This window comes from Sciurus vulgaris (genome assembly GCF_902686455.1).
Source record: "Sciurus vulgaris genome assembly, chromosome: 14".
NCBI lineage: Eukaryota > Metazoa > Chordata > Mammalia > Rodentia > Sciuridae > Sciurus > Sciurus vulgaris.
Genome location: NC_136475.1, coordinates 92,640,360 through 92,665,566, shown reverse-complemented (window position 1 = coordinate 92,665,566; position 25,207 = coordinate 92,640,360). Strand labels below are relative to the sequence as shown.

The 25,207-nt window shown below is 53.9% G+C and overlaps 1 long non-coding RNA gene across 1 annotated transcript in view; it reads right to left on the bottom strand.

Moving 5' to 3' along the window:
- Window positions 1-803: 803 nt before the first annotated feature.
- LOC306644521 overlaps window positions 804-25,207 on the bottom strand; it is a 64,695-nt gene continuing 40,291 nt past the window's right edge. Inside the window, exon 3 of the long non-coding RNA XR_013759410.1 lies at window positions 804-1,470. This is a non-coding gene — a long non-coding RNA (uncharacterized lncRNA). The remainder of the gene's footprint in view (window positions 1,471-25,207) is intronic.

Genomic DNA, 25,207 nt, shown 5'->3' with positions numbered 1-25,207 from the left:
ATGGACGGTTCTACTCCACTCCTTACTCCACAGGTGACCTCAACAAAGCCATCCGAGGCTCGGTTTCCCCATCTGTGACATGGAAATGTTCTCATAAAGAGGTTTAACCAGATAACTCACTCCGTACCCAGCCAGGAAGAAGGGACAGTTTCCCAGGCCAAGGTTGCAGCCTGGGCAAGTCATTCCCTTCCTGGGACTTGCCCTGTCTGTCTGTGCCTCCCGATGTCCCCATGCCTTTGACTCTTTCTCAGCCAGCTTCCCTGGCTGCAGGGTCGGAAGCATCACCCGTGGAAGTTCCAGCTGCTGCAGTTTTCCTGTCACCTGACCAAGCTCTGAATACTGTGTGTATATTTTATCTGTCAATTTGGGTCATTGTTTCCTCCGCTCTGGGGCCCGGGTTTGGTCTGGGGGTCCAGTGTTGGCCCAGGCACGAAGCTAGTGTCAGTCCCCTGGGCTCCTCTGCTTTTTCCTCCCCTGGGACATGATGGGAGGAACCATTCCTAAGCCGAGTTGATCTGTTCTGTTGAGAGAAAATAAACCACAGTGATCTATTCTTAGCCTCTTTTAAATAGGCCGAATGAAAAATAGATTTGGAGCAGCCACTTGGGCAGGCAGCCAGATCTCCAAGAAGGCATAACCATAGATTTTGTCTCTACAGGCCAGGAGAGGCAGGGCTGTGAACACGCAGCCACCTCCAGTCCCCTCCCTGTCAGGGCTGGTGGGAAAGATGGCCCTTTCTTGGGGAGCTCCACAGAGGGAGAGCTCCCAGCCCATTTTCCTTCCACCTGGAAGGAGCACCTACTGGGCTCCATTACCCTTCCCATATCACGGAGGAGGAAACCGCGGCGGCTGAGACCTTCTATGGCTGTGGAGCTGGTTCATGGTAGGGGGATGGAACTGGGGACCAGTCACATCGTCTGGGCCCCATCTTCACATTCTCCAGGCAGGCTGAGGCCAAGGCTTCACTTGGTGGTCCACTTGGACCATCCCGAGTCCCTCCAGCTGCCTCTGGGACTGCAGTTGGGTCATTTGGTTCATATTCTTTTGACCTCTAGGGATTGGTTTGGTTCAATAATCTCAAATTTGTCCCCCGTTGACCTTCTGTCTTGGGGATCTCATCAGAACGCTCTGAGGCAAGAATTGCTGCCGGACCCACTGGACTTTGGAGAAAAGGGGTCATGGGAGGGACGGGACTTGTGTGGGAGCTGGCAGGTCCACAGGAAGGACAGAGAACAAACCCAGGCTGGTGCCCTCCAGCTGGCACCCTGTCCTCTTCTGGCAAGATGAGGGGAACAGGGAGGATGCTCAGCCGCAGAGCCCAGAAGAGCGTCAGGCTTAAAACAGGCCTTCATTCATTGTCTTATCAACACGGAGAAACTGCTTTGAAATTTGTCGAGTCCGGGTCAGGCTGCGATGCAGAAGGTCCCAGGGCAGAGAGTGGGGGGAGCTGCCACCAAGTCTGTGAAGGTTCTGGAAAAGAAGAAAGGGAGTGTCCACTGCCTTTAGCTCATGACAGAATGGACCCCAACCTTGCTTTCCGTGACAAAAGGCTAATATTGTGCCCAGCATCTCAGGACTTGTTGAAGCTGAGTGACTTGCCAGCTGGCTATCTAAGGGACAGGTGTTCCCAGCTCTAAGCAGCTCCTGGAGCTAAACATGGATATTTACACAAAAGACTGGGGTGTGTGTGAGCGTGTGTGTGTGTGTGTGTGTGTGTTCCCTTTAAGGTAGAATTTAATGACTGGCAGTCAGCTTTAGAGTAGCAACTATGGTTTGCAAAGTGCTTTCACACCAGGGTCTCATTTGATCAGCCTGTGAGGGAGGATGGTGGCTGTTACTTCCACCTTGACTGAGCGTGGGACTCTACTCCTCTTCTAGGAGTTTCTCTGCATCCGCGGGGGCACTGAAGCCAGGAGCACACCTGCCACAGCACTTCAGTGGCATTTGATTTTTAAGAACTTATCACAGAACAACTTTTAGCTACATGAGATCCAAGTCACAAAGATTAGATCATAACTTTCTGTCTTCTGTGGCAAAACTTCTCCAGATCCCAGCTCAGAGGTTGCAGGGTTCAACAACAGCATCCCTGTTCCAGGCACAAGGAGCCAGGAAGCTCATTTGCAAAACTGTGAGAACTTCAGTGTCTTGTGTATTTTATTTTTGAGTTTGATGTTACTATAACTGAATGCTGCAGACTGGGTAACTTATGAAGAAAATAAATGTATTTCTCCCGGTTCTGGAGGCTGAGAAGTCCAAGCAGTGCGAATACCTCAGAGGACTCTGTGTTGTGTCATAACATAGCAGAAGGGCAAGTGAGCACAAGTATGGGAGAGAAAAATTGGGCTGACCTTCATCTATCAGGAACCCACTCCTTCCATGACTAACCCACTCCATTAATCTACTTACAAGGGCAAAGCCCTTGTGACATAGTCACCTCCTAATCACCCATCTCAGCGTGGTTACAATGGCAATCACATCTTCACGTGGGTTTTGGAGGGGGCATTGAAATCAAGGCATTTAGCGAAAACTCAGAGATATGGTCGTAGATACATTTTTTCCTCCCCTTCCCTAGAATTTCGTTTTCCCACTAACTGGGGCGGTTGGCCTGATCTCGCGTCCATTCACCTGCTGAAGTCTGCGTGTGTTTCAGTTCTGTGCTAGGATCACAGTTAGGACCTCTGTCCCTGTCCTGGGCACTCCTCAGGGTGGTGTCGGAAGGGGTGACAGGTGCGTTGCAGCAGCCACCGTGGTGGGGTCAGTGAGGTGACGGTGGCAGTCGAGGGAGGCCTGAGGGCGCCAAGGGGCCCCAGCCCAGCCTGGGCATGTGGGAGAAGGCTTCCTGCAGGTGGCAGCTGGGGGCAGGCAGCAGAGGCCGTGGGGTAGCAAGCAGAGGAGGTGGGTGGGCTTGTGGCGGGAGGAGGTTGCCACAACCCAGGTCAAAGAGTGTGATGTGCTGGGCTCGGGAGGCTGAGGCAGGAGGACCACAAGCACAAAGCCAGCCTCAGCAGCTCAGCGAGTCCCTGTCTGTAAATAAAATTAAGAGGCTGGGAGGTGGCTCAGTGGTTAACCGCCCCCCCCCCCCCCCCGCCGGGGCTTCAATCCCTGGTACCAAAAACAGTGCGCATGTTCTGAAGGTAGCTGGTGGGAGGGGGATCTATACGACTATGCCCCAGGGGGCGAGTGGAGCAGAGAACCTTTGGAAGATTCTGAAGCTCGGGTCCAGCTCGGGTCCAACTCTCAGAGTCCTTCTGAGCTGGTCAGGGTATGTGTGTTGGGGGTTTGGTGACATTGGCTTGTGATTTCTTTTTGGCTGCTGGGCATGGAACCCAGGACTTCACCCAGGCTAGGCAAGCACGGGATGTCTTAGCCACATCCAAGCTCATGGGCAGCTTGTAGAAGGACTGGGTAATTGTTATGTGCGCCAAGGCTGGGGAGTCACTGAGGTGCCTGAGGCGTTCACAGCTCCTCTGCGGGATCTGGCTTTGGGAGTGGGATCATGGGGCAGGAGCCTGGGAGAGCGGCAGACAGTCGGGGAGGTCGGACTGTGTTTGGGGTGCAGGAATGAAGGAAGACTAGAAACACGTAGGTGGTTCTTGTTTACTGCTTAAGGCATAAACGGGAGACGACCAGCAAGAGGTAGGCGTTGATTTGGGTTGGAAGTCAGACAGAAGACGCCCCTCTCCTGCCTCTGAATGGGAAGGATGCATGTCTCTGGGGTCTGAGGGAGGCAAGTGGCTTTCAGGCTCAGCACCAGGATGGGAGGTGAGCGGGGTGCGGGGTGGAGCCAGCCCGCCTTCCTGCCTCTGTGCCATGCTCCTTGGCACGGAGGCTGCAGCAGGGTGGGCTGTAGCCGCTGCCTAATGGGCTCCGGCTGCCTTCACATTCCACTTGTTCCTTGGATAATGAGCTTGGCCTTGGAGCCCAAAGAAAGCCCCAGTGCTTGTTAAATACACAGGCAGGGCTGTCTGCTCCCAGCACCTCAGGCAGGCCCCTCGCAAGCTCAGCAAGGCGTCTGCGTCTATGCACTCGGCCCTTGGGGGCTAATAGAAATCCAACTTCATATTGGCAAGGAGGGCCTTTGGTAAGCAGAGTTAATTTTGTTTGCACAGTCGAGCGGCATTCATCTTCGGCTCCTCTGGGGAGCCTGGCTTATGCTTTCCCCCCAGAGCTCTTCCCGGGTGCCCAGATATTGGAATGCCAGCTGCAACTCGCGGCGGAGGCTCCCTGGTTCCGCCTCTGCACGCAGAGCATGATCTGCCTTATTTGTTTATTTATTTTACTACGTTGCAGCTCGGAGAGGAGTGTGCCGATGGTGGAGCCACCTGAGTTCCCGTGACGCCTCGGGTCGTCATGTGGGCCTGGTGCATTGGCTTGGTGCAGACAGCCGGGAGGGTTCGCTCTGGAAATGAAGGCTGTGCCTGTCCATGTGGTGCCTTGGGAACTGGGTTATGATTGCCAAGACAAAGGAATGGGCTTCTGGAATGATCATTTGGAGGAACAATGCACCAGTGAGAGAACCTAGGATGTTTCCCGAAGGCTACGCGTGTCTCTGCACTGTACTCTGTGGAAACCCAACGGGTGGAGCATCGTGGAGCGGGTGGGGCCGCCTTGGCCCGTCTCTACCAGGCATTCCAGTGGATCTAGGGGGACAGGAAGGACCTTAAAATTTTAGGATTTTACTGCATTCTTGGGTGGGGTGGGGGGAGTCTATAGTCTTCAGGGGTTTTCAAGATACCTGCCTGCTCAGTGAAGATGGCTAGTCCCCAGCCTCCAGAGTACATTCCGTTCTATAATAAAACTGCAGGTTGGAGGTGCCTACAGGTGACTAAGGCAGGAACAAGGAGATGACCCCCTCAGTCACACAGTCACTGACTAGCTGCCTGGGGCTCACACCCAAGGGCTCCAGCAACAGTCATTTCCCCAGTTAAAGCCTAAGGCCTACGAGGGAAGACCAAGGCTCAGGTGAAATCACATGGACAAGAACCTGAACTAAAGGGCTCTGCTTTATGCCAGGACCAGGCATTTCTATACTTCCTGAATAGATTGTGTGGTACATGGCAGAGAGATCACACACCATTGTACAGGTTGTCAACTGCACAAGAGCAGTTGGCATGGCTCTTACAAGGATGAGTAGGGTTAGAATCCAGCCTGCCTTTCATTTGCCACACTGTGTACCCACAAGACTGTGTCTGTTCAGAAGGGGCACCCTTTTCTAAGTCATATAAAGAGATGCTGCAGGTAGCTGGGCCCTTGGCTTAAAGAGAATGAAACACCTCCAGAAAAGGATCAGCAAGAACTGGGTGGTCAGACCTGGGCTGCAGAAAGAACAGAAAATTGCAGCCTTGCCACCCTGGCTGTGGCTGTCTGGGTGCTTCAGAAGGGGAAAAGCAGGAATCGACATCCGCGCTCACCCTGCTACAACTCTCAAGTGTTGCAGGAACTGTGGATGATCTGGTGGGAAAGTCTGATATTTGTTACATTGATGTGAGGCAGTCAAGGTCGAATTAGCGGGAGAGCCTGGGATGCAGACCAGGCAAGCCATCTCCAACAGGTGTCCATGTGGACACTTCCTGGAAAGCAGGGGCCACCTAACAGGGAGGATTAATAGAGGTGGGGCGGCCATATGGGGCAGGTGTCTTTCCCGCATAGTCGTGTCTGGACATGTCCTTCTAGACTCGTGTTTCTGGGGTGGGTGGCGAGAGTGGACATTTCCCTTCCTCTAGACCAAGAAGTGACCCTCTAACTGGTGTTCCAGAAATCCCTGGAATATAAAGTCTGGCTGGGGCTTCTCCCATTTAAACTGTCCCTCATTTATGAGGTCGTTCCAAGGATTGGGGGACCACATGAGGACAAAGGACCTCACCCCCAGCTGAAGCGGCAAAGAAAACGTCCTCTGAATTGAAGGACTGCCCAGGTGGCTCATGGCTCTCCTTTCTGTCAGCCCAGCCAGGAGCAGAATGCACCGCCCTCTCCCCACCACAGGTGGGGACCTAGGGGACAGGAGGACAATACAGGTAGGTGCAACCCCCAAAGAAGGTGGGCGGGGCCACGGCTGTAGAGGACATCTAATGGGCTCACATCATGAACTGGAATCTTGCTTCAAAGTCACGCCAGAAGGGGAAGGAAGTTCCTGGAAGAGCAGAGTCTCAGCCGCACCTGGACCTGCTGAGCAAGGTCCACCTCTCAACCAGCCCCTGGGTGACGAGGAACAGGGCATCTGCCACTCTGGGTATCACATTAGCACATGCAGGCTCCTCTGGAACTGCGTGCTTTCTGTGAGGGCTGGGCCAGCACTTCATTCCCTTTGGGAGAAAGTACATAGTAGGACGTGGTGAACCATTAGAGAACGAGCGAGCTAATTAAATCCCCTTGGGACAGGACTAACCTTTCCCTCCAGTATCTACTGCAACAACCGCATAGCCGATGCTTCCTTCCTCCTCTCCCAAACCACGGGCCCATAGGCTCACACGCGTGTGCTCCCTTGTCTTGCGCACACCCTCACACCTGTGCAAATGCAGGTGAGCTGAGCTGGGCCGGCTGGAGTCCCTGCAGGCCCAGGAGGCTGGGACTGGGAAGTGGTGACAAGGGGCTCCCTGGATGGGCCCCCCGCTGAACAAGTCAGCACAGCAAAGCAAGAGTCAGCAGGCGGAGGCTCCACCCCAGCCCAGAGGGTCCTGTGCGGTGCAGAGCTGCAGGTCGCTGTGGCAGGCAGTGATGTCTGCTCCCTCCGTCCTGCCACTTGGCCCAGCCCACAGCCTCCTCCCCTGCTGCAGCAGGGCCTCCCACTCTCCCTCCAGGCCTGGCCCAGCCTCCCACTCCCTTCCCAATGCAGTTCACATAAAGCCCTTTAAATGAGGTTTGGTCGTATCACTCACTTCACTGCTGAGGACTCTAGAGCAGCCCGTCCTCTGCCGTGAAAGGCACACGTTCTTCAGCCCTGCACGTCAGGACAGGAGCACATCCACAGGCTTGGTCCTGGCGCTCCACCCGGTAACTTCTCCATCTTCACAGCCACCCCTTCCAAGTAGGTGCTACATGTATCCCCATTTTATAGGGCAGGAAACTGAGGTCCAGGAGGGGTAAGTCACTTGCCCACTAGTACGACTGACAAGGGGCAGATCCGAGTTCAGACCCACAGTCTGACACCTTGACCCACCCTTGCTACTGTGTGGTCGGGTAGCAGCAGAGGCCCCCCACCAGGAGCTGGTTAACAGGACAGATGCTTAGGCCTTTGCCCAGACCTGCTGAGTCAAGATGTGTATTATTATTATTTGTTTTTTAGTCGTAGATGGACACAGTGACTTTATTTTATTCATTTATTTTTATGTGGTTCTGAGGATCGAACCAGTGCCTCAGACGTGCCAGGCAAGCGTTCTACCACTGAGCCACAACCCAGCCCCAAGATGTGTACTTTAACCAGAGCCCAGCGATCAGTCTGCACAGGGAGTCCTGAGGAGCCTGCTCTGTGCCCTGTGCTTGGAGCCCAGGTGCAAGGCTGCCCACCTGACCCGGGCCCCTGGCAAACCCAGGCCTCTGCTCCTGCTGTCCCCCAGCATGGATCTCTCCACGGTTGTGACGACCCTAAGGGCCACACCCTCCTCCACGCCTCCTCCGCCGGCCTCCCTGGTTGGTGGCTCTCCTAGGAAAGGATCAGCTCTCCAATGCCAGAGCCCCTGATGCCGGCCTGTGCCCCATCTTGGTTCTGACCTTGCTGCAGGACTTGGCTACTCCTTCTTGGGTGCAGGCACACACTGACCATCACCCATGCCCCCTTCCCCTTGTGTGGTAAGAGCCAGAGTCTGAGGCCCGACCTCGGGACTGCCGGGGTTCCTCGACCCTTCCCGCTTCCTTGACCCCAGCTCTGCTGACTCGTCCCTCTGCTGCCTCCAACCTGGGCCTGGCCTCTTCTGCTGCGGAGTCCTTGAAGTCAGAATGGCATGCGCTGTTGCTCACCAGCCTGCGGAGCCTGACAGCGTTGCCTTTTTCTCTCTCTGACACTTTCTCTTGATATATGGCCCTGTCAGCAGTAAAGGGAGAGGAGGGGCCTCCTGGCAGAGACAGCTGGTGCCCTTCATCCCCGGTCGCCCCTCCTTAGCCTCAGCCCTAGGCCCTGGTGACAGGGAGTGATTGGCAGGGGTTGGCTGGGCAGTGGCCAGCAGCACAGAGGGCCCGGTCTGCCAGGAGAACCTGGTCCAGTCTGGGTGGACGCCGCAGGGAGAGACGGGTGACAGCAGAGGCTGTGGGACCAGACCCTGCCTCCCTAGCGCCCCCCGCAGTTTTGCCCCTTTGCACTTCAGCCTTCTGCTCAGCTGGGGACCATCATCGGCAACCTGCAAGATGCTGAGCATCAAGAAGGTAGCCAACCATCGTTTGGTGGAATACTGCCAAGCAGAGCTGGACAGCGAGACTGTCCTGTGCAAGGCCACGCAGCCAGCGGTTACGAGAACCAGGACTAAACTTGCCTTCCCCTGATGTTGGCCCAGCCCTTCCTAGAGCTCCCATTTTGGACAGGAAGGTGGAGCCAGGTGGTGCCTCAGAACGGCGAGGGCTCCCAGGGCCATGGCTGAACTTGTCATGACCTTGGCTTAGCTGCTCGCCCTGGGTGGGGCCCTGCAAAAGTGACAGCAGGGCCCGAACTCCCCAGGAGAGCAGGCTGGAGCACAGTCGCTTTCCTGTTGTTGAAGTAAAGGAGCAGTCATCTCCGCAAATCAGACGAACACGGGGTATGTGACACCTGCTTCTGCACCTGCTGAAGACACAGAACAGACAGGCAATTGCAAACCGGAGTCACAGGCACACCAGCAAACACCAGCAAACCCACACAAAGGACGCAGGACGCAGATATGACACACGTTTAGTCATGGCTGGCGGGCTCCCAGGCCCCATGGACCCTCCCTGACACACAGGGAGTCAGACCTGGGGCTGGTGCCTTGGGCCACAGAGTTACACACAGGCACACATACACCTGTGCACACCCAGGTGCCGTGGCTCCAGCCTGTTTGGGGGAGGCAGCTATATGAGCAAGTACTAAATCTTGGCCTGAGTAGGCATGTGGGTGCCCCGCTCCCCACACAACCAAATGTGCGGTTGGAGAGCAGGGCCAGGCCTCAGGTTAGCTGAGCACAGTGGTCCTGCTCGGGGGTGGCAGACGTTGCCATGGAGATGGGAGCTGGAGATGCTGCACTGGGAGGCAGGCTTTGCGTGGGCAGCAGAACACCACGGATCCACAGATCTCGGGGGAGGAGGTATTGGAGGTTTGGGGCTGGCAATGGGGTCCCGGTGGGGGCCAGGGTGCTTTGGGATGATGGGGTCAACTCTAGGATGACAGGACCAGAGCATTAAGCTATGAACTTGTGTCTGATCTCTGAATGGCCACACAAGGTCAGATTTTGGGACCTCTGTGTCCCCTCTTAGTGCCACCCTGGCCCCTCTCCCTTTCCCCACTGGCAACTACCTATACTGAGCTCATGCCAAGGTAAAGAGCATCAGGGTGAGCTGGAGAGTGGGAGCTAAAGAGAACGACTGGCTTGGGGACCGCAATCAGTGAGGGTCTGGCTGACCCTCTAGCCTCCTGCTCTAACCTGATGTCGGAGGAAGCACCTGGGCAGGGGAGGGCATCCTGGGGCTTCTCTCTGAACTAGTCTCCCCCTGATGATGGACCAGGGCTATTAGCAGAGATGTGGAGGAAGGGGCTGCACAGGCCTGGGTGCCCCCTCACTGGGGAGGCTGTGAGCCGGGACTGCACAGGCCTAGGGACCAGCGGAAAACAGGGTGACTGCAGGGGGCTGGGGTGATCCCACCCGGGGAGAGTGCACAGAACCTCAGGGCGGCAGAGGGCCCGCTCTGGGCTCAGAGGCTGTCGTGCGTGTGGGAGGAGCGGCAGTCCTCACCACGCTGACAGCATCTCCTGAGGTTTCTGTGGAAATGTTTGCCCAGGCAGGGAAAAAGTCTGTTGCCTTGGCAACCCTATATCTTTCCTCCCAACTTGAGTCCTCAGGAGGAAACAATCTCAGAAATCCTAGGGACATATGGTGGTCCAAACTTAGAGGAGCTTCGTGGGCCAGGTCCCGAGGCCACCAACCACCCCTCCCTACAGGATAGGACCAGGGAACCACATTCCTCGCACACCCGTTCACTCATTCACTCAACACGTGCTTCCTGGACCCTACGCCAGGCACTGTGCTGGGTCACAGAGATGCGGAAATTCACAACTTGGTCCAGACTCAATGAACCCCAGTCTGGTGGAGAGACAGGCGTGTACGTGGTGATGCGTGGTCAGAGCTTTGACCGGGGCGTGGGAGGAGGCTGTTGGCACCAAGGGTGCTGGGAGGGTTTCCTGGAGGAAGCCTGCTTTGCCTGGGTCTTCAGGTGCCTCCAGATCCCTAGAAGTCCTTAGAGACCACCCAGTCCAACCTCTGCCCGACACCCATTTTACAGATGAGAGCACAGAGGTCCAGAGAGAAGACACGACTGCCAGAGCATAGCAAGCAAATCGGTAGCTGTGCGCTGGGGGTTAATGTTCATGCGATGAAAGGCGCTTTCGTATCTGACCTGAATAAATAATTTATTTCTGAATTTTAATAATTTAAAAGCCTCCATTTCATTGATGTCTCATCAAAAATAGAAACTTTCATCTTTTTCTTTCTAGATTACTTTTAAAGTGGCAAGTGGGAGTAGAGGCCAAAGCAAGGGCCTTTGAAGCATTCTAGCCCCTGGACGGAGACTGTGTCCCTGAGCCTCGGGGTGGGAAGTGGCAATGGCTGTCCTGTTTGAAGCTCTGATGCCGGCTCCCCTCCTCACCTGGTCCTCAGATGGTGTACCGCATCCCCACAGTCTGGGAAGGCCCCACATCCACTAGCCCCTCTTCCCTCCTGGGCACATTGGGGTCATGACACCTGCTTCTTGGAGTTGTTGAGAAAATTCAGCACATAGGTCTTCACGGTCATCTCTCAGTCCCCAGAACCGACACACAGTAGGTTCACAACCTATGGAGTTTCTATAGGAGGAACCACACTGCCAGGAGGTGAGAAGAGAAGACAGAACTGGGAAGCTAGGACACAAGCTCCCGTTCCCCCTGGGGTGACCCTGGGACTTCTCAGATGTGACCGGTTCCCCTCCCGCCTGGTTCTGCCACGCGCCCCTCACTCGTTCCTTTGTTGTTTCGCCCAGATCAGCTTCTTTCCCAGGAGAAGCCAGGCACGAGGATGTCAGAACAGGGTCCTGGTGCAAGTTCAGCACCAGAACAGAATCTCACAGAGGGGCTTGACCACCACCCATCTTCCCTGCCGTCGCTCCCTGGACCTGGAGCTGGTGGTGTCAGTCCCAAGACAGGGTGTACCCGTCCGGCCCCAGCCCACTTCTCCCCAGCCTTCCTTCTCCCAGACTCAGTCTTAAGCCCCGGCCTCTATGGGAGAAGGCCAAGCCTGTGGCCCTGAGCCGTGTCCAGTGCCCTGCACCTGGCTGCTTGCGACACGAATCCCTCCTGCTGGCGTTGGACACTGTTAATAATGACGCTGTGATCCTGAGAGCTTGCTCATTTTCCACTCTTCTAGCACGAATGGTCCTGGGAGGTGAATATGATCATGGAGTGATGTGCAGGAGGCCGCTGAGCCAGAAAGCGGCTGGACCAGGCGCACCTGAGGCCTGCACTCCTCCCAGCTCGCTCTCCTGCCCTCCTCCTCCCCACCGGCCACTCCAGGGAGGAGTCAATTCGTGCCAACTTGCCAGGGAGCCTGGACAAATGGCGTGTCCCTGCTTCCAGTGGTTTGCTCGCCATCTTTGGCATTCTGTGGCTTGTAAATGTCTCTCCTCAACCTTCGCCTTCATGTCCACGTGGCTTCTCCCTGGGTGCATAGCTGTGTCCAAATCATTCTTTTATAAGGACACCATCATGTTGGTTTGGAGCTCACCCTACTCCAGTAGAACCTCATCTTCGCTAGTCACATCTTCAATGACCTCATTTCAAAAAAAAAAATAGGAGGGACCCCATGTCTCTCTGAAAGTCTGTTCCTGGACTAAGGGGTAGATTCTGATTCCTGTCCCTAGACACCCACTGCTGTTGACTTGCCATTGTCCCTCTACCTCTCTGGCTTCAAAGGCTATGGCTGCTGAAGGGTGACATCCAGACAGGCCTGGTTTGTAATTCCAGATTTTTCACTTATTAACTGTGTATCTTCAGACAAATCACTTTTTCTCTCTGGACTTGAGTCTTCTCACTAGGATAATGGGGCTTACAGGGTTGCTAGGAGGAGCAGCCCCTGAACTTACCCAGGTCACAGTTGACGAGTCCCCACCCAGTGACAAGAGTGGTCAACTTCTCTGGTAAAAGCTCTCCTGAAAATGAGGTCAGGTGGTAGGTCAGCCTGTGTCCCTCCCCAGGGCAGTGTGGCAACCGAAGGCCGGCTCCAGGACAAGCCCCTTTTATACAGGAACCTTTAACTGGCTGTGGAGGGAGAGTGAGCTGGGTTTGGGTGAGGGCAGGAGGAAGTCCCTCTCAGCCTATTGGGGCACCCCTTAGCTTCTCCACTTCTGGACCATGACCAGTCCCTGGAGGGAGTGTGGCACCAGAGGAGAGCTCAGAGATGAATCGCCAGCAGGGGGCCCTGCGTGAATCCAGAGCAGCCATTCTGCCCACGACAGCAGTGAGTGAGCTGGGATCCAGACAAGGCCCCTGTCTCCACCAGCTCAGGGACGTTGGGTCAGTGGCTTGCTCTCTCCCAAACCTCAGTTCCCCAATCTGAGGCCAAGGAGATCATGAGTCTTGCCCCACCCTTCTTGTGGAGCTACTGGGATGATCAGAAGAAGTCCAGTGAGGGAAAGTGTATCCTGCACAGTGAAGCCACAGGAGTGTCAGCTTTGGGTGGATCTCAGTGGCTTCTGGTGACAAAGGGCTGCAGAAAGCCTGGGTTGTGAGTCCTAGAGATGAGTGCTTGCCAGGCCGCACAGCAGGTTGGGGCTGTGCACACGGGGCCTCTCCACCAGCCACCTTCCAGGCCCGGCTGCCCTGGCCCTTTCTCTGTGCAGGAGCTGCAGGGCCTGCAGGGGAGCTGATTGTGCTCGGTAGAGGTGCCCCTGAGCACAGCTACCTGGGTAAAGGCACTCAACGTGGGAGACATTTGGGGACAGAGCTCGCTGTCAGCGGCTTTGACAAGGACAAAGCAAACTCAGCACATAACAGCAGGACTGAGCTTTGCACCTATCTGACTGGATAGAGAGAGAAAACTAAAACTGAGCCTACTTGTCCCCAGGTCCTTGGCGAGGTCAGGGGCTGGCAGGGGCCAACTACAGTGGGTCAGCGCAGCCTCCATCGGAGGACTTGAGGACCGCTGGGCCAAGGTCTGAGAATCGCGAGATCACGTGACTGCGGAGACCAGCACTGAATAGAATCAGACCTCCAGGATCGTGTGGACAAAGGATTTCAGGATGAGAACTCTAAAGTGTCATAGTTCAGCTGGGGGCAGTTCTGCCTCTGTCTCCTGCTGTGGCTATCTTCAAATCCCAGCCAGTACCTCCTGAAGCTGGGAAGGCAACGGTCTCTGGCTGGCCGGCCCCACGGTGACCTTCTACTCAGCTGCTGCAACGTGCCCTCTCTCAGAGGCCACGCAGGCTTTTTTGGCAAGAGGGCGCCATTTGCAACCACCATGCTCCTCACTGCCACATCCCTTTCCCTCGCAAATCTTGGCTTCCCTGAGGGGCCATGTGGTTACCGATAATAAAAATATTTTGGATACGCAGCCCCAACACATGTCCACTATTGGTATGTAAATGATGTTCACAGCCCCAAGAAGATGGTGACAGGTCTTCCCATAGTGGTGCGGGACTCCCAGAGAGAGTGCCAGGTAGGAGGTGTGGGGACCACCAGCCTCCCAAGGCCGGGCCCAGACAAACCACGTGCCCTCTGCTGCATTCCCCTGACCAGAGCAGTTAGAGAGTCCACTGAATCCGGGGGAAGGGGATGCAGATCACCCCTTGTCTCCATGGAAGGAATGTTAAAGAACACCTGGCCATTGTTCATGCACCAAGGCATTCCTAGGCTTCCCTGGAAGGGAACTTGACCTTGCACTGAGGCCATGGGCCTGCCCCCTCCCTGCCACAGGGGCCTGAGCACCTCCACCCCTAAAGACTTCCAAGCATCACTGTGTGGCAAAGTCCTACCATGGACATCAGCGGTATCAGGAGGGCCCTTGGTCAGGTCCACTTGCTCCAGCCAAGGGAGCCTCAGAGTCCACTGCAGTTCTTAGACCCCAGGAGGGCCGAATCAGCCAGAGAGAGCGTTTGTCAAGCTCTTGGTCCCCAGCAGGAGCTTCATAAATCAAAGCCATTGTCACTGATAGTGTGTATGCCACATTAGAAAAGGTCAAAGCACAGGGCCTCAGCAGAGATCAGCAGAATCCCCCAGCACGGAACCAATCCTGGCTGTCCACAGCAAACAGCAGACGTTTGTTTTGGCAGGCACCTAGCCAGGCTCCTGTGGCTTTTGGTCTAGTCCTTTCACATCCTGGGCTCCACCTCTGGACCCCATGATGATGGCCACCTCTGCCACCCACAAATCAGTCAGGGTACAAGGACCCCCACCCAAGTCACAACTGCAAGTCCTACTGTCAGGGCAAAAGAGGGGGGGTTCTATCTTCCAGCTTCCATAGTAGGGACAGACAGGCACCAGGCACCATGCACTCTGCACCCAACTGGGAAAGGGGCTTTACGACAATGATGCAAAAACAGGACCTCTGTTTAGCACTGGAAACTAACTTGACCTTGAGGGCATTTTTTTGGAGAAAGAAAGGAAGAAACAAATTGAATCTCACTGGGAAGAGGAGGGGCGTTGCAGCAGCTGAGTAGAAGGTCACCGTGGTGCCGGCCAGCCAGAGACCGTTGCTGACAGAGCAACGCCAGTCTTTAGTCATGCACAGGGAAAGTGTGTTCCAGAACACACCGCTCAAAGACCAGGATGAAGAGAAGAGAGTGGAACTAAGTAAGCATGGAGTTGAAATTCCAGGGGCACCTGGATCCCCAACAGCCAGTGTTTCTACTACCCATGTTGGGTTCTCACACCTCCATTGGTTCACTGCAACCTGAGTGGCCAGCTGAATGTATGCACCTGTGTGTATGTGGTGTGTGCATAGGACTTCCCAGCACACAGTAGGTTTTCTCTTTCGTGTGTGCCTGAAGATAAGTCAGGGCATCTCCAAAGGGTCCCTTGAACAGAACCAGCATCTGTGGAGGGAACACAGCTTTAGGGCTTTCCTCTCCCTGACTGCTGAGTTTTATCCCCATTTTATTTTATTTTAATGATATGTATGGGGGGGTTAGGGATCAAACCCAGAGCCCCTCACATGCTAGGCAAGTGCATTACCACCAATCTATACCCCTAGCCCATCCCCATTTTACAGACATTTTAAATGACTTCCTAAGCTCACACGGGCAGGAAACTTTATTGCTATGATGTCCACTCCTCTGCATGGCCCTAGGTTCATGCCCTGCTCCAAATGGACCAGAGTTTGAGCTTGGGGTTCCTGCTGAGACCCAAAGCCTGGCCAGTGCAGAGTCTCCATGGGTAGTTGCTAGCTCCAGTTTGCAGGACTGGAGGGAGACAGGGTGACAGGCAACTCCTGCCCTTCTCCTCCACTCCAGGAAGGCTGAGTGGCCATGTGCAATTTCTCTGAACCAGCTGGAGTTGGAACCTGCGAGCCACACCCTAGTATGCACCACAGTGAGCTTCCTTTGCCCCCTCCTGCCCAGGTGAGAGCACTCAGGCTGACAAGCTGATAAACGGGGTGCTGCCTCTACAGCTCCTTGTCCAGGAGGAAGAGCCACCTTTGGAATTTCATGACCCACCACCAGGGAGCCCCATCTCCAAATACAGAGTCTGCAAGAATCAGCACCAGAACTGGGTAGAGAGCCTGGAGATCAGGGCCCAGTTCTTTTTTTGTGGTGCTGGTCTTTTTTTTTGTTTGTTTGTTTGTTTGTTTTTTTGCGGTGCTGGGGACTGAACCCAGGGCCTTGTGCTTGCAAAGCAAGCACTCTACCAACTGAGCTATATTCCCAGCCCCCCAGTTCTTTTTTTAAAAAAAACTTTTTAAAATTTTATTTGTTTCAATTAGTTGTATATGACAGTGGAATGCATTTATACATTTTGATAGATTATATATAAGTAGAGTATAATCTCTCATTTTTCTGATTATACCCAGTTCTTCACTTTATTGCTGAATACTATAGCCTAGCAGGGCACGGTGTACAGAAGGACACCCTAAAGATGCCCATTCCTAACCCTGGGACGTGGGAATATCGCACATTATAGCATTAAGGTTTGGTATGAGATGTCTCCTGAAAAGCTCATGTGTTAGTACGGGAATGTTCAGAGGTGACATGATTGGATTATGAGAGCTGTAACGTAATCAGAGAGTCAATCTATTTGTTGGATTAATAACTTGAATGGACTACTGGGTGGCAACTGTAGGCAGAGAAAGTAGGTCACTGAGGGTGTGCCCTTGGGGATTATATCTTGTCCTCCCAGCTCCTCCCTCATTCTCTCTCTGCTTCCTGGCTGCCATTAGCCACCATGATCTTCTGCCAGGATGCTTCACCTCAGAGCAATGGACTGAGCCAACCATGAACTAAAACCTCTGAAAAGGTGAGCCAAAATAAACTTCTCCTCCTCTAAGTTGTTTTTGTTAGGTATTTCAGTCACAGCAACAAAAACTTGACGTGAAACACTGTAGAAAAGGGAAATTAAAGTCACAGGTGAAGTTGAAGTTGCTAATTTGTTGACTTTAAATTGGGGAACTATGCTGTATTAAACTGGTGGGCTCTATGTAATCATAAAGACACTCAACCATGAAAGAAGAAGGCACAAGTATTAAGACAGATACAGTGTGAGAGAAACTCTGGCTTTGAAGATGGAGGAAGGGGCCAGAGCCAAGGAATGGCAGCAGCCTCCAGAGGAAGCACAGGGGTCTCCCTGAGAACCTCCCAGAAGGACTGAAGTGCTGCCAACACCACGACTGGGGACCCATCGCAGACTTCCAACCTCCAAAACTGTAAGACAATTAGTTTGTGTTGTGGTAAGTAGATATATTTGAGATAATTTGTTATAGTGACTGGAAGAAACTCATACAACTATGTACGCACCTGTTTTATTTATCAGTGTTCTTAAAGTAGCAAGAAGCAGACATTGGCTCTATGTTTATTGAAAAAAAATTAATGCATAAGAAAGATACTGGTCCAGCTCACAGAATCAAAGTGCTGAGCAATCACACACAGGAAGCAAGAGGCACAGAGGCTCTGGGTTCATCTGAGGAACAAGAGGTTCCAGACCTTCTCTCAGGGCAGTGTCTTGCTGAGATCCCATGAACAGGCCCCAGACTCCATGAACCTGGATGCAAACTTCAGGAAATCCAGACATGGCCTGCCTCTCTGTGATAGCCAGGAGGTCAATCACTGAGCTAGGAAGCTGCCCCGATCAGCACCTTCTAGACAGAAAACCAGTAGAAGGGCGATGTGACTTGTCCACATCATTCGCTGAATGGAACCTAAACCCAAGCCCCCCAGGCCGGGCACGTCCTCCATGCCACAGGCTCCCTCCATGGAGCCAGCCCCACCCAGCCCATTTCACTTAGTTCTCTCTCCTGCAGAACCCTATAGACTCCAGATGCCCAACTCTTAGTAGACCACTGAGACGTTGAAGGGAGTATTGGGAACCAGGAAAAAGGGATTCCCAGTGGGTGACTCAGGCTGGATGTCCATCACCCAGAATGTGTATGTCCATCACTAATGAAGTCCATGGACAAATCTGTGCCCATCTGTTGGAATACAGTTCCTATGTGTTATTACTGTCGTCAAGACAAACCTAAGGGGCAACCAGGACTTCAGCCAAGTTTAAGTCCTACATTGCCAAGAAACTATATGGACCTTGGAAAACTCAGATCTCCTCTTGGGACTTTGGCTTCCTTGTCTGTATAATAAGCTAGAGTAGGTCTTCTGCTGGGTCAGTAATATCCCCACTTAGGATCTCAGCCCAATCCTGCTCCATTAAAAACAAACAAAGCCTTTGTCAAAAGGCAAAAATCTCTGCATAAAGAATATTACAAGAAAATTAGCCAGGATAGTGCAAAAATCCTGTTTTTAGGGCAAATTTGCCTTGGGCTATAAATAAGCAGTCCTTGGTAGAAGGGAGCCAGCCCCCACGCTGGACCTAGGAGACCCACACTGCTTTGCCCGCGCAGAGCCACACGTATTTTTGGCAATGAAGGATGTGATGTGCCTGAGGGAAGCAATGTTCCTGTTGACAGCTGTTGCCAAGGTAACATCAGGCCAGGCTACAAACAGGTAAAAACAGCTGGCTCTTCTTACTCACCTTGGAAGTCACCAGGAAGCTGATTAAATTTTCTTGGAATCACAGGTGGGACCTGAGAAACCTTAATCTTCTCCTTCCGCGACTGACAGCTCGAAGGCGCCCTTGCTGGTCTGGGCATCTGAAGAGCCAGGCTCCTGTGGTCGTACTTGCTGTCCTCCTCAGAGAGGTCCCTTCATCCCTGTCTCCACGGGTGCAACAAGGAGGGGTTAGGCCAGACCCATGGAAAAGCCCCCGGGGTTTCCTGTACCCTTCAGGAGACTTCGTGGGCAAACTTCGATGCATTTTTTCCCAAGAGAAAATTTTAATTTTGACTGTGTAAAATTTAGACACATTTAAGCAGCCAAGCATATCCTAATGATAAAGATAAAAAAGAAATGAGAAACAAGAAAGGAAGGGGGTAACACTGAACTCCTGTAATCTATGAATTTTCTGCTGAATTAATGAAATTAAGAGTTTAGTTGGGGAAGTATTTTGGATTTGGGGGTTTTTGTTTCAAGGTAAACACTAATGTATTTTCTGTTGTCCTCTAACAGCTGACAGCCCGCGGAAGTGACCGTCCCCTTCCTTCACCTTTTCTGCAGTTTGCGTGTCAGTGCTGGGTTCAGAGCTGTGCTGAGGTGTCCCAGCCTCCTTTTCAAGCTGTGGCTTAGACAGCCAGGCAGCTCACTTAGCCCGGAGGCTTTCCATTTGAACTTGGCACCTCATCTATTTCATTTTCTTTGTCTAACTTTTCTTCTCTTTCTCCTTCAAGCTTTCCTAAGGAAGCATTAGAGTCAAGAGTATTGAGGAAGCCAGACTCTGTGGCGCATGCTTGTAATCCCAGCTACTAGGGAGGCTGGGACAGGAAGGTTGCAAATTCAAGGCCAGCCTTGGCAATTTGGTGGGACCTTAGAGCAGTAAGAGGGCTGGTGTGGCTCAGTGGCGGAGTGCTTGCCTAGCATGCACAAGGCCCTGGGTTCAATCCCTAGTACCGTAAAGAGAAAGAAATAAAGACATTTTGATGAATTTCTTCATAGTCTTGGCCTCCATTTTCTGATTTCCTCTTTTAGAGGATTCTAAGTTGCCGTTATTCATTAGTGAGAGCTTCTTTCAGAATGGTAAGAAAATTCACCTTCAGTCAGAGGTCTCTGGAGATCTCCCTGACCCTGTCACCAACAGCCTGTCCCTTGGCTCATTGATGTCACCAGGCGCTCCTCTCTGCTGCATGGTTCCCACACTCCCTCCTTCTCGTGAGGCTGGGGAAGCAGGCTGGGGCTTTCCTGAAGAAGAGTGTTCTCATCCAAACCCAACTGTCCTCTGAAGTTGCTCTGTTTCTTCTGAGATGCTTTTAGGATGTCTTGTGTTGCTCACAGGATGGAAGGGGCTCTCGTGTGTCCTTGAGGGACCAGCCTGTGTGTGAAGGCGAGTCACAGCACCCCGCAGAGGAGGCTCAGGGGTGCCTGTCTGTTCTTCCTTGGGGTCTCCTGTGTCCTCAAGTGAGAGTAGATCTGTCTGCATCTTCAGCAAGTGTGACAAGCACGATCTGTTTCTCCAGGGGTCTGGCCTCCCTTGCAGGGGCCTTGGGGGCGTCACCCCTGGTGCCTTCACACCAAGCTCCTTCCTGACTTCACTCTTCAGCACAGGCAGAACATTTCTTAGTTATTCCTATTTCCCTTCTTAACGTAAGTTGGCTCTTTACCATGAAACCAACCACAGCAGCACATACTGGCATCTTCCAGGCAAACCCAGAGCTTGGCTCTGTCTCAGGCTTTCAGATAACACCTGCAGGCCTGGCCCCTAACTCAGGTGGATGGCTGTCTGCAGGCCCTCCATGGCTCCAAGGACCCCGTTGGCTCTGCCTGTGCTTGCAGTTCCCTGTCAGTCACACTGACCACGTGGGTCCCAAGCAAGTACCCAGCTACAGGGGCAGCCCATTAGTGGGCTGGGGAGGGAAGGCCTGGCTCCACCAGTCTGTGCCCCCTGACTCAGTGGCCAATGCCCAGATGGCCAGTGATCCTGGGAAGTGGGATAGGCTGATGCAACCTGGGCACCTCCAGCCCCTCCTGACCCTCCAGAAAGCCTCCAGGATGGACCCAAGTCCCCTTCATCATCTACAAGTACAGGGCGTAGGTGTGGTGGCTGGACCCCACCCCTAAGTGAGGCTCCTGATTCGAAGCATCTTTTATGGCTGGGAGCTTGGTTTGCCTACAAGGTCACAGGCCCTCCTCCCTCCCTCCTGCTGGCTTCCCTCCCTGCAGGACCCTCTCTCCAGTCTGCTCCCTGGGGTTGGGGGGGACAGGGTGTCCATTCACCTGCTTTTTACTCAGGAGGAACCTGTGGAATAGACAACATCTTAAGTGTCATGGGTGTTGAGTGGAGCCACTTTGTCCTTGTTCAGCCTGAGTCCCCGGCACAGGGACTCTCCTTCGGGGTGACCAGGCTACTCCAGGTCTTGAGGACTCCTCTGGTTGTCCAGGGCTTGCTATCCATAGGGTGGCCTTCAGGGGTGCCACTCTAGGGCCTTCAGCTCGGCCTGTCTCCTCTTGGTTCTCTGGACAACACCCCTCTCTCCAGGTTCCTCTCTGGCAGGAATGCCACTTGCCATTGCTGGGGACCTTCCATTGCTGGGGACCTGCAATGAGTGACCACAGTGCCTCTCCCCGTGGGCCTGGGGTTCCCAGTATGCACTAGGGAGAAGGGCCCCGAGGATGCGGGAACAGAGGGCCAGACCAGGCCTGGGGGAGAGAGGCAAGGGGCCGTGCAGCCTCAGCCCTCCTGCCCCAGCACCTACCTGCATTCTGTCCCTTCCTTTCCCAGGAGAGAACTTGGGAGTCCTCCGATGGGCACATCCACCCTCCCAGGGCTGACAACATGGTGACTGGTTTTACATCAGGGTTCTGCTTAAGATTTCATTTGAACAAATACTTCATCAGCCACAAAAATCACTCACTATTAAGTGGTATCCTCTGATGTGGTTAAAATGGGTAAATGTGTCGATCCCCAATACCAAAAAGAAAGGAAGGGGGAAAAAAATGGTTGGTAAACTCTATCTGTACAAATTTTACCACGATTACAAAAAATCTGTCAATGGTTGGAGCAGATCATCTCTGAGATCCTTTTCAGAGCTCAGATTCTACACCCTGAAATCTGAGATGTCACCTCTGTCCTTGAGCCTGGTTTGTCACACTGGACTTTCTCCCTGTGTCATTCACTAGCCCCTTGAGGCCTCCCTGCCCCTTCTAGGTTGATCACTGACAAAGTTGTCCCTAAAAAGATGGGGACCTTCGGTGGCAAGTCGGGACCCTCCTTCCCTCTGCTTTGGGGAAGGAGGGCCCTGCCAAAGTCACGGACTCCTGGCCGCAACACCTCCAACCTGCAGGGTAGAAGTGTGTGGGGAAAGAGAGCGGAAGGAGGATGTTCTTCCAAAAGCAGCCAAAACCCAGAGAACAGCTCTGTCCTATTTGTTGTTGACTCCAAAGAGTCTCCCAACTAGGACGAGAAGTCAAAAGAATAAATATGTACAAAGGTTAGGTTGAAAAACTTATGTAAGGAGGTGAAAAGGATTTTTAAAAACAGCTAGTGGTATCAGAGTTCCTCGGGGTGAAAGGGGAGGGAGGGCTGCCGTCGTTCTAGAAAATTCATTAGGCAGTCCCTGGAGTGGGTGACAGGCTCAGGCCCCAAGGCCTCCAGGAGGTGGGGAGCTGCTCTGCAGGTGATGCAGGGGACGCTCAGCTACTGTGTTCCTAAACAGGCAGGAAGAGAGGAGCCCCTGAGACTAGAGAAGGGAAGGAGAGAAAGAAGGGAGACAGGGAAGGTGGGCCGGAGGAAGGCGCCCCCCTGGTGTCATCTCGGCAGGAGAGAAGCACAGAGGCAGGCTGAAGTTTGCACAGGGGCTGAATTCCTGTGGGAACAGGAGCCCAGTGACTTTGAGCCTCCCCAGGCTGAGGATCTGAGAGGGCTGAGGACACAACGCGGACTTCCAGGCACTGGGAGGCCCGTGTGGTATTTGAGTCACACCTAAAAAAATGGTGGAGGCCTAGTGCCCTTGGCCTAGGGGGCACCGAACTTCCACAGCCTCACCAGGCCCTAGCTGGACGTTTGACCAGGGTTCAGGATGCGCAGGCCCGTGGGAAAGGCTAGGGCTCCCCACCAGAAGGAGAAATCCTGCCCCACCTCAGCAACCCCCAGGATGGCTTCAGTGTTTCCAGAGTGGAAAGGAGGGGACCAGCTGCAAATAGGGGACTTTCCCAGGCCCCTCCATCCTGGGGAGCTGCTTCTTCCTCAGCAAGAATCCACCCGACCATCGCAGCTGCGGCAGGGCCCAAAATAGCTCACCACCAGGGCTGACAGAGCCTCCCAGCTAAAAATAACCTGGAGCAGCCGCACCAGGACAGAGCAGGGGCCCCAGAGGCCTTGCCCATCCCACAAGGGGACAGTGATGCATAAGGGCCTCCTCGGTGCCAGGCACTACTCTCAATTTAGCCCTGCATCAGCCTTAGAGGTGGGTGCCATTATCATCATTGTACTGAAGAGGAAGCATCTGCATAGAGAGGCTACTTAACCAGCCCAAGGCAATCTGGCCAAGTTTGTTGTCTTAAAAGATGCCTATTTCTCCTTCCAGGCCAGAAACACAGTGAGAGGCTGAGCCCAGCTCCCTCCTTAGTGTAGGCACGTCGCTGGCCCTCTCACCTCGCCCTCCTGGCCTGAGAGTGGGAAGAGCGCTCCACTTCAGCTGGGGTGTGAGAGTCGGAGGTGAGGTGCGGGCTGTGGAGGCTCGGGCCGCGGGAGGGGCTTGCTAAATGGGACTCACACCGCATTTATAGGCTGGGCCGAGCGGGGCTAGGGCGAGTCAGAGCAGAGAGGCTGCTCCCCAGACAGCGGCCTGGGGCCCCTCGCTGGACTCTACCCCTGACAATAACCCATCTTGTATTTGTGTTCTACTTTTACTTTCCTGAACAACTTCAGATCTGCCTTCTGGTTTCACCTTGACGATCCCCGAGTGATCACAGCACACACCTGAAGTGACCAATAAGCCCTCCGCACACTCAGGCTCTCCCAGGGCTTCCAGGAGTCCTTAAGATCGAGGCTGCCACAGTTCCACCCTCTCCCCATCTCTGATCTCTGCCTAGAGCTTGCTGGACCAGCCGCCTGTGTTCCTCTGTCCCTGCACTGCCTCTGGGCTCACTGTTCCCTCCACCTAGAACATTCTCTGCCCTCTACCTTATACCTCTTGCTCTTTCCTAGCTCAGGCCCCACCCCAGGTCCAAGGCACCTGTCAGGGGCTCACAGTGTCCACAGAACTCCCCCTTACTGCACTCAACCAGATTGGCAACTGCACATATTTGCATATATGTGATGGTTTATTCTGAAGCTCATGGGCACCCGGGACCCAGCACAGTCCAAACGGCCAGCTCCGTATCTGCAGGGTGAATGATCACCTGTGCACGGTGGACAGGCTTCCCTGCTGAGCAGACGGGGTGAGCCAGATCGATGTGGAGCAGTATTCTCCGGGTGGAGCTGGGACAGCCAGGATCAGAGTCACGCAAAGGGCCCTGGCCCCGCCCCATACGCAGGAGGTGGGCCCCAGGCTGGCCAGCAAGGACCAAGGCCACAATCCTTTGCTCTTGTTTCTGAGGAATGAAATGATCTGTGTGAAGTTGACTGGAGCCGTCAGAACTGTGACAGTCACATATGGCTGTGTCAAAAACAACTCTATTTTATAAAATCGCACAATTTTGTGGGTTAGGAATTCAGGGAGGTCTTGAATGAGTCATTTGCTCCTGCTCCATGTGACACTGATGGGGCCACTTATTGGCACTCAGCGGCTGACAGGCCAGTCTTGTGGGTCCAACACAACTCCACTCACACCAGACACCTAGCAGCGAGAGGCCATCGCCAGACCCTCCTCCCTCTCCACAGACTCTCAAGGCTTCTCCACATTCAGTGGTTGAACACGGCTTCAAAAGACTAAAGTGAAGCTGCCAGTCCTCATCAAATCTAAGCCCGGAATTGGCACAGCCACTTCTGAGTTGGCTCAGTCACTTTTGCCATCCCTACTGGTCAGCAGAGTCCAGGCTCCATGGCAGGAGAGCTAGACTCCGACCCTCAGAGCAAGTGTATTGGCCTCCATTTGACAGGTAAGCAGACAGAGGCTCAGAAATGTGAAGCCTTCCGACCACAGAACATATGAGACAGAACCAAGACTTGGGCTGCAGTGGGAAGGCTGAGCCTAAAGTCTGGGCTCTCCCCCAGGACCCCTGCTGCCTCCATGCAGCCGATGGCAAGCAGACAGGTCTGGCCAAACCAGCTGACATCGACATCTCGCCAAGGGATCCCAGCCTGGCAGCTGTAGTCATCGCCGACTTCCTAACCCTCTTGCAGAGTGTGACTTGGTCTGAGGTGGAGCCTGGATGCTGGTACTTTTTTTGGCACCGGGGATAGAACCCAGGAGCCCTTAACCACTGAGCTACATCCCTAGCCCTTTTTACTTTTTATTTTGAGACAGGGTCTCATTAAGTTGCTGAGGCTGGCCTTGAACGTGTGATCCTCCTGCCTCGGTCTCCTGAGCCAGGAAGATTACAGGCGTGTGCCACACACCCAGCTGGATGCTGGAAGTTTCTTAGGAGTGCTCACATGATTTTCATTGCAGCCACAGACTGAGAACCCCTGGTTTCAACCAAAAAGCCTTCTACACCTGCTCCTGGCTGAAGGACTTCCTTCCCTGGCCCTGAGCATCTCACTCTGGCCTCTGCTCCAGCCCCTCCCCCCATGTCCCTAGAAAAGGGGAGACTGACCTGGTTAGCTGATCTTTCCTGATGGCAGAGAAACACCCCAGGCCCTGTGCAAGCAAGGACCAGAGCCCAGCCAGGCCAGGCC